The following is an 8,498-nucleotide window of genomic DNA, read 5'->3' on the forward strand; positions in this document are numbered from 1 at the left end:
TGTTAATACATTTATACACATGTACAAGTATACAATTGTTAAAGGAACATGTAGTAAACAAAGCCTAGCCGTGCAGACTTTCCTCCTGGCGGTACTGTTACTATGATANAGGAACATGTAGTAAACAAAGCCTAGCCGTGCAGACTTTCCTCCTGGCGGTACTGTTACTATGATATTTGAAATGTTCGTCTTTTTTATTTTATTTTTTTAATAATTAGGTGAGTTTGTGATTGTAGTTTTACAAAGATGGAAGTATGTCCGCAAGACTGTGTGAAATTGTTTTAAAAATATTATGACAAGCAATATTTTTTATCTCTAAGAATATGCTATTTTTTTAATGTCATGGTATGAAACGTGTCACCTTTGTAACTTGTCGTTATTTACATATCATGTTTTGGGAGGAATATAATAACATTGATTATATATTTTATGCATAATTGTGGATGAGATCTTTAGTAGATAAAGTCTACTCACTAAATCACTTAGAATGCATTTGGGAATAATCTACCAAGTCGGTGTGATTTACACAAAGAAATCTCAATCCGAGGGTACATTTTTTTCAGTTTAGCACAAGTCATTTTTCAATCGGTCATTCCTAATGAATCATAAATGAAATTTTATCATAGTTTATTGACTTTTTCAGTCTTTCTTAAATACGAATATGGTCCTTAATAAAGTTCATATCTGTTAAATGGCGTTAAGCTCTGAAAAACCCAACTTAAACCAAACGTTGCCGCGCGGAAATTCCCATTTAGATAAAGATATTATTTTATTTAATCCACGTTACTATCATCCTCGATACTCCAGGAGTTACGCTCCCTTTCGCTCTCTGCACCCCTGGAATATGTCATAGCAAAATCGAAGGCACGCGGCTAGCTATTTGATTTGACTAGAGTAAAGAAAACCTGACCAATCGCTAGGCAGATACCTGTCCTTTTAGGATTACAAAGGAGTGACAACCACTTAAAAGCCTGTTGTACCGTTACGTGACCGGGAGATTCTTTTGATGTTCGAGGGGTGCAAAGAGAATTACCCTTGGAGTATCGAGGATGACACTACAGAGAGCGTTAGTAAACGTAACACCTGGAGTATCGAGGATGCGTTATTTTAAAACGCTAAATAGTCTATTGTTTTTGTGTTGTCAAATATTTGTATACCCTACCACCTCCCAATTCAATGGTACAATGGCTTGTAGACACGATCTTGTCCGAACAACTAAGTCGCTTTGGTCTTCTTGAAACCTGGCTTCAGTATCACAAACGTACTTGAGGCCGCCTCAAGCTGAGATTTGAGTCCAAACTCAAGAACTCAACCTCAGCGTACGTGTTTCAATATCACAAACTAAAAACTTAGCTCAGTGCCTCAAGCTGATGCCAAAAGTCTGAGACTGCCCAAGAGCAGACTTAAGTTCGAACTCAAGCTCCGAAACGAAACTGTTTGCAATAAAATGGCAGGCTTGGCGAACACTTATAATGACAAGGTTTTTTTTTATTGATTTGTTACAATCATCCAAAGTGTTGGAGACACACACAATCTTTACTAGACAATTATGCAGGTAAGCCATATATATATTGTCAATTTATTTAAAATGAGTCCGAGATGACTGGGGTCCCGCGAATACGATAGCCCTGGACCAGAGTGCGATTTGAAATATAAATAATCTATGCGTTATAGTTTCCAACCAAAGGACTTTAAATGAAAACCTGAGCATGTGATCTTTTAAATGATGTATTTTCATATTATTTTACTTTTTGTAAGACGATATATCGTGGCTTGTTTGTGTCCAAGTCGGACCGATTTGGGCTATGCTCCGAGATGATGTAATAACAATATTTGAATGTGTTGACATGCAATTCTGGGTACAATCAGTAATTTGTTTCCATAATTTACACATAACAGTATAGATTTCATTCTGAATAATAACAAAAACGATGCAAATACCTTGTAATGTAATTTCTCAAGAACGTCGTCTGATCGTTAGAAGCGTCTACTGACCATGATCAGTCATAATACTCGCCCGTTTTGTGTTGCACCTGCCGTATCTTCTTTGTCACGTCGTGGTACCAAGTATTGAGTACAAAGTAAACGCAATGTCCGCGACGTAGCCATTTCCTCTAGATGTTTGTCGTTAACGGAATCTTTTCGACCACACAGGTTACAAATTAATCTTTATTTTCATCATAGGAGCTTTTTAACACTTTGGCCTGTTCTGATTTATTTTGAGTGAAGTAGATGCATGTTGTTAAAAACAGTGTGGTTGTACTTAAAAACCACTGTTACAAAGATTGTACCTCTTCTTCGTTTAATGATATTAAATTCTTTCAAAATTATTTCAGCGTAAACATGTTGACACACAACAGGTGCGACATCGCGCGAAAAAAACTGCACAGTCTTGATACAAGAAATGTGCTCTTTTTGGTGTGAAGAGTTCCGCGGAAGTTTACGTCGGCAAGCTCAGCTGAGCTTGAGTTTAACCAGCCGAGCTTAAGTTTTACCAGCTTTGTGATACCCGTTTGGTGGTAAATCTCAGCTGAGTTCAAACTTAAGATTTGAGCTTGAGATTTGAGAAAATGTTCGTGTAACCGAAGCCTGGTCAGCTAAAAAATACTGGTATGCTATATATATAGCTAATCACCATTAAAATCAGTTGTACATAATAATGAAAATTATGCGATGCTATTCAGTTTGTTGTTACCTTGTAAAGTTACAGTTTTTACATTATATTAAATAAAATTATAGTACATTAATACAGTTACACCATTTGTGCAGCAAAAGTTTGGCGTTTTAAACGGTTGTTAGCGATGTATCTAGGGAGAGGTAGGAAGGAATGGCGACGAAAAGGAAAGTGTGAGCTTGAAATGAGTTTGACGGTAACCGAGGTAGCAAATGGTATGAGGGGAATTGTATATTTTTGACTACACACTCAATCATTTTTTTTATGTTTATGTATGTGTTTGAGGAAAAAAGACATTTGTGTTTATCATTTTCGCTGTGCAGAACATAAGTAAAACCAAGATATATTTCACGTGAAGTGCGTTCTATCGGAACCAATCCCGGCTTACCTTTACAGCAGCCCAAGACTTATTCTGACGTGATATTAAATTCAAATTATGACGGAAACTCCCGAATGATTTCCGATAGAGGTACGTGACCTGACGGAACTGGTAACCATATAAATCAGGATCTTGTTCCCGCAAATATGGCTGCTCTAATAGTTTGTTTAATTATTTAACATTCACTGAACGAAATTACCAAGAAAGAAGCAATTGAACATTAGTTGTAATGTGTACGTAATAGAGTGAAGGCAACCTTTACGATGGTACGCAGCACAGTTCCGCCAACCTTTACGATGGTACGCAGCACAGTTCCGCCAACCTTAACGATGGTACGCAGCACAGTTCCGCCCATACAGCTTGCTTAACATCACAAATGTTAAAGCATTAAAAAGTTTACTATATGTTATATATGTAATGTGGATGGTGTTTTTATTGTTTCATGTTTGCGGGAATAATGGAAGTTCACATCTGGTATTTATTGATGTGGATGCCATGTTTGTGATATATCTACATTGATTTTGAAGCAGCCAATTGTGAACTTGTTAGTGTTTGATATAGTTGGGTATAATGTTACCGTGTCTAAGTTTCTGACATTACACTGAGGTAATCGAGTCACGCAGTGGGTAACGCACTCGCCTTTCATTAAGACGGCCGAAATTCGACTCCTCGATCAGGTGTGAGAGTGTTGGGTAACCTGTCCGACCACTTTGGGTTTTCTCCGGTTTCCTCTCCCATTCAGAACCCGGAGACCGCTTTTAACCTTCTTTTTTACGTTTTTACAAGCGAAACTTTGCAGTAGCCTAATCACCTGTGGCTACTGTCGTTATTTAATTGCTCGGACACAAAATTTCATGAAACACCTTTTTCTATTTCAGCTGAATTTTTCAATAGGTATGAAAATATTACATATTGCATCAGGTAATTTAATATAAATAAATCATCTTTACTTTGTGCCTATATACAGAATGAGTAAAAATCGCTGATAAAGAACTACCACATTTTATATTTATTAATAAAGTATTGAAGAACTAATGTACAGATGGTTAACTTCGTTTTTGTCTGCGACACATGAAAGCAGGAAATGCATCGCCTTTCCCGCCAATACAGACAGGTGAATCTGAAGCATCTTTTTGTTATCGTGGAGAAGACAAATTGCTGCAGGAATATACGACAACTTTTATAATGGAAATCATAAATTGCTTCATTAGAGAAAAAATACATTGGAATTAGTTTTTAAAAAGTTTGGTAATTTTACAAATTATTTCCAGGGTAAGTGAAACAAATTACGAAAGCAAAATCTGCAGCATAATAAAAGACATTACTAGATCAACGTTTTGTAGATATATCAACAGCTTCCAGGTATTGATCAGGAAAAAAACAAGCAAACTGAATAAACTTTTTTATTTATCTTCATCCATAATTTCAAAGTTAAATGTCACATCCTCTATACATTCATGCTTAGACATCATTTGTTCAAAGAAAGAGTTAACTTTGTCGGCTGTCTCTTGGCTGACCATCAAAGGATGAATCGGACTGTAAACTTCTTGACTTTGTATTCCATTTAAACCCATTTTCTCAATCTTATTGGTCACCATTTTTAGTTCACCAGGTTGGGAAATGAACTGAAAATCGAAAATAAACAAACAAAATTAATGAGTCTGAACAATATTCAAGAGGCTCATGGGCCTGTATCGCTCGCCAGGATATTTAAGCAATTGTGGCAAGATGTTCTCATTAAAGGCTAAACTGAAGAGGCCAGCTCCAAGAGACAAAACAGGTAGCACAACAATGTTTGTCTCTCCCTGCCTAGGAACGACATCTATGATCTGAACCATTTCAAATACCTAGGTCCCCAGCCAGGGGAATAATCGTGAGGGTGTTCCTCTCTGTTTATCCAACAATTGTTGATATGATAGGTATTGGGATCGTATATGTTTTGATATTGTGACCCAGGGACCAAGTTCCAAGGGGTTGGACCAGACTCCAGAGTCAGTTCTGATAGCATATTTTTGTTAATCTATTTAAGCCAAGCAAGTATATACATGCATGGTTATAGGGTGATAATCTTTACCATTTCCATCTAATGATCACGGAACTAAGTCATCAGGGGCGAGAATGACACTTGGATCAATCCTGGTACATGTAGCAGGATTATGTTCCCCTAGCAACTGTGTATATGGTTATTGGGTGGGGTCATAACAGCTTCAATGCAATAACTAAGGGATTGTTCCAGAGGTTTGGGACATACCAAGAGGCAACTTCACAAACAAACTGTACCATGAATGCATTTGTGTATATAGTTGAGAGGTGGGGATTTCAACTGATCCCATGTTTTAGCCCACAGATTAATTACAAAGGGCTGAGACTGACCGAGGGACCTACGCTGGTAGCATGATTGTGTTTATCTCTTCATGCTAAGCAATTACATAACTGGTCAAGGGTGAACATGTCCATGTCATGACAGAAACAAGTCCCGACAGTGTGTCTAAATGTCTCCCACCTTCATGTCCATGTCATGACAGAAACAAGTCCCGACAGTAAGTCTAAATGTCTCTCACCTTCACGTCCATGTCATGAAAGAAACAAGTCCCGACAGTATGTCTAAATGTCTCTCCCCTTCATGTCCATGTCACGACAGAAACAAGTCCCGACAGTATGTCTAAATGTCTCTCCCCTTCACGTCCATGTCATGACAGAAACAAGTCCCGACAGTGTGTCTAAATGTCTCCCACCTTCATGTCCATGTCATGACAGAAACAAGTACCGACAGTATGTCTAAATGTCTCTCACCTTCATGTCCATGTCATGACGGAAACAAGTCCCGACAGTATGTCTAAATGTCTCTCACATTCACGTCCATGTCATGACAGAAACAAGTCCCGACAGTAAGTCTAAATGTCTCTCACCTTCACGTCCATGTCATTACAGAAACAAGTCCCGACAGTATGTCTAAAAGTCTCTCCCCTTCACGTCCATGTCATGACAGAAACAAGTCCCGACAGTGTGTCTAAATGTCTCTCACCTTCATGTCTACTATATAAATGCTACACCTCAAGGGTGAACATGTCCATGTCATGACAGAAACAATTCCCGACAGTGTGTCTAAATGTCTCCCACCTTCATGTCCATGTCATGACAGAAACAAGTACCGACAGTATGTCTAAATGTCTCTCACCTTCACGTCCATGTCATGAAAGAAACAAGTCCCGACAGTATGTCTAAATGTCTCTCCCCTTCACGTCCATGTCATGACAGAAACAAGTCCCGACAGTATGTCTAAATGTATCTCACCTTCACGTCCATGGCATGACAGAAACAAGTCCCGACAGTATGTCTAAATGTCTCGCGCCTTCACGTCCATGTCATGACAGAAACAAGTCCCGACAGTAGGTCTAAATGTCTCTCACCTTCACGTCCATGTCATGAAAGAAACAAGTCCCGACAGTATGTCTAAATGTCTCTCCCCTTCATGTCCATGTCACGACAGAAACAAGTCCCGACAGTATGTCTAAATGTATCTCACCTTCACGTCCATGGCATGACAGAAACAAGTCCCGACAGTATGTCTAAATGTATCTCACCTTCACGTCCATGGCATGACAGAAACAAGTCCCGACAGTATGTCTAAAAGCCTCTCACCTTCACGCCCATGTCACGACAGAAACAAGTCCCGACAGTATGTCTAAATGTATCTCACCTTCACGTCCATGGCATGACAGAAACAAGTCCCGACAGTATGTCTAAATGTATCTCACCTTCACGTCCATGGCATGACAGAAACAAGTCCCGACAGTATGTCTAAATGTATCTCACCTTCACGTCCATGGCATGACAGAAACAAGTCCCGACAGTATGTCTAAATGTCTCGCGCCTTCACGTCCATGTCATGACAGAAACAAGTCCCGACAGTATGTCTTAATGTCTCTCACCTTCACGTCCATGTCATGACATAAACAAGTCCCGACAGTATGTCTAAATGTCTCTCCCCTTCACGTCCATGTCATGACAGAAACAAGTCCCGACAGTGTGTCTAAATGTCTCCCACCTTCATGTCCATGTCATGACAGAAACAAGTCCCGACAGTATGTCTTAATGTCTCTCACCTTCATGTCCATGTCATGACAAAAACAAGTCCCGACAGTATGTCTAAATGTCTCTCCCCTTCATGTCCATGTCATGACAGAAACAAGTCCCGACCGTAGGTCTAATGTCTCTCACATTCATGTCCATGTCATGACAGAAACAAGTCCCGACCGTAGGTCTAATGTCTCTCACATTCATGTCCATGTCATGACAGAAACAAGTCCCGACAGTATGTCTAAATGTCTCTCACCTTCATGTCTACTATATAAATGCTACACCTAATGTTTAAGTTTACTACATGTATATGAATAAAAGAGCATTTTACCTAAAAGTCTGGTATGTTCTTACCTAAAGCTCATTGGTCTATTATGTACTAGAATACTGTACACAAAACTTTCTCGTCTAGAACTTTGTTCACAAAAAAAATAGTTTCAAACACTAGAACTCTGAAATGAACAATTTGAAATACCATTTTACCTGTATAAAAGATTTCCCTTCCTGGTCAGATTCTAACGTGACGTCTTCAGCCCCGGCCTCCAATCCAATCTCCACGTATTTATCAAGATCTATCTCCCCTTCTTCAGGTGGTGCTGTGATCACTCCTTTGTGATCAAACTTGTAAGCCAAATTGGCTTTGCGACCCACAATATATCTGTAAAAACATAATGATTGGTCACATTATCTGTGACATATACTTGACCTCTGGCCCCTAACAATGAAAAACTTTGATGGGGCAATGCCCTGAACCGTTAATATTTGGAGTTGACTTATTCAGATACAGGTGTAACAGGAGAATGATAAATGCAACGGTCAGACCGGAGTCGAACCTGGGACCCTCTTAACTCTATACGGATGATCTAACAATTCAATAGAGCTACCTGATCACTGGCGATCGACCCCAGTCAAGTTCCACTACACAATTTATGCCTTGTAATTGTATGATATGAGCGTGGACAACATCATACTGCTTCCTATTGTTGGTGATGTCCAGTTGGGAACTAAGGATTCACATGAAATAATGTGCCTTGTTATATATGACGGTTACATATGTACATGTACATTTGTCACCTATGTGTGTGTGATAGAGACAGATTGCATACATACATCCCAAGATATTCTTGTTTCCTCTAAAAACTGTTGTTTACACACACAAGTCCTAGATTTATCTCCTGTTTTTGTTTTGTTTTACAGCCCATCGAAATGCTATTCATTTGAGGCCAATAGTTTTATCAGTGAAGTTATAAACGTTAGTTAACACCACGGAATTACCTAAGTCCGTGTAAACACATACACAGATTACCTAGGTTCCTCTAAACAGTAGTTAGGTTATAACCGTTTGTAAACACATACACAGATTAC

General features: G+C 38.9%; 1 long non-coding RNA gene across 1 annotated transcript; it reads right to left on the reverse strand.

Moving 5' to 3' along the window:
* Positions 1 to 3,820: 3,820 nt before the first annotated feature.
* LOC110449593 lies at positions 3,821 to 8,468 on the reverse strand. The gene is made up of 2 exons (XR_002462868.1): positions 7,617 to 8,468; positions 3,821 to 4,678 (listed from the first exon to the last, which is right to left on the reverse strand). It is a non-coding gene; the product is annotated as an uncharacterized LOC110449593 (long non-coding RNA).
* Between the last annotated feature and the right edge of the window lie 30 nt (positions 8,469 to 8,498).

Source organism: Mizuhopecten yessoensis, unplaced genomic scaffold (genome assembly GCF_002113885.1).
Source record: "Mizuhopecten yessoensis strain PY_sf001 unplaced genomic scaffold, ASM211388v2 scaffold4691, whole genome shotgun sequence".
In the NCBI taxonomy this organism is placed as follows: Eukaryota; Metazoa; Mollusca; class Bivalvia; order Pectinida; family Pectinidae; genus Mizuhopecten; species Mizuhopecten yessoensis.